Source organism: Mycetomoellerius zeteki, unplaced genomic scaffold (genome assembly GCF_001594055.1).
Source record: "Mycetomoellerius zeteki isolate Tzet28-1 unplaced genomic scaffold, Tzet1.0 scaffold111, whole genome shotgun sequence".
NCBI lineage: Eukaryota > Metazoa > Arthropoda > Insecta > Hymenoptera > Formicidae > Mycetomoellerius > Mycetomoellerius zeteki.
In genome coordinates this window covers 461,896-463,131 of record NW_017256029.1, presented here as the reverse complement: position 1 = coordinate 463,131, position 1,236 = coordinate 461,896, and positions in this window count along the sequence as shown.

Sequence of the window (1,236 nt, the reverse complement as noted above, 5' to 3'; positions counted from 1 at the left end):
TACGATCTCGCGTTTTAAAACGCTCGATTGTGATTGGCCGATTTGCTTACGGCCTTACGATTACGACTAAAATTTTTGTACGTGTGATGGCCTTTAGGGTACCGTCACATAGCCCGTAATCCACACCGGATGTCTGCAAAAGTTACTAGGTATTGCGTCAGTAACGTTACGTGTGTTTTACCTCCTTGTGTCTCATGGAGTCGTAATCCTATGAAATTTCCATAAAAATTACTAGTTATTACCAGTAATGCTTTTCCTAATTTTATCTATTTGACTAAATTCGACGATTTAATTAAAACTTTTTTACATTTACACGTCCACATTTTGCGGCTCCATGGGACACAAGGAGCATGTAAGCACGCAACGCAATTGCACTCCGACGTCAAACAAAAATAAACGTGCCATAACCTATCTTTAATTTATAAATAGTGATTAATTTGTTTGACAACAATTTTGAAATTAGAAGTGCATAATGAATCTTTGATATATGTTATTAATGCAAATACAACAAATGGTCTGTTTTCTGACGTGCACTAGACTGCACTAGAACTCTCTTTTCACGTAGTTGCGGATTACGTGAGAAATATCTGTCGTGCATACGCAATCCCTAGATACTTTTACGGACATCCGGTGCGGTTAGCCAATAATTCTATTGCTGAATTCACACTGCATCCGATTTTCGTCGTATAACGCTCTGCAACCAATCAGAAAACAGGATTCCGATGAATTTTGCTTCGTATTATCGGAATCCTGTTTTCTGATTGGATGCAGAGCATCGTACGATGAAAATCGGATGCAGTGTGAATCCAGCATATGTGACTGCACCTTTAGATCCAGGGAAGAACTAAAGGCAAGAACCAATCGTATTAAAGAATCACTAAGCGCTAATCGGCTAAAACTGATTAGGGCCAGTTTCACCAACGTCAGTTAATTTAATCGGCCTTTGACTGACCAATCGTGTTTGCTGTTCAGTAGAATTGACCAATTACGGTTGACAATTAATCATCGATTAAGCTTAATCGGCTTGGTGAAACTGACCCTTAGTTTTCTCTACTGAACGCAACCATTGGCTGCGTTTAGCAGAAAAAGTAGCTTTACAACTGTTGTAAAACTTTTTGATGAGTTCTATCCTTCGTAATCGACTTGTTCGGTTTTCTAGATTCGGTTTCTAGAGTCATCTACAGATGGCGCTAAAATCGGAGGCGTGAAAATTATTTCATATTTAAATCCCTTAGT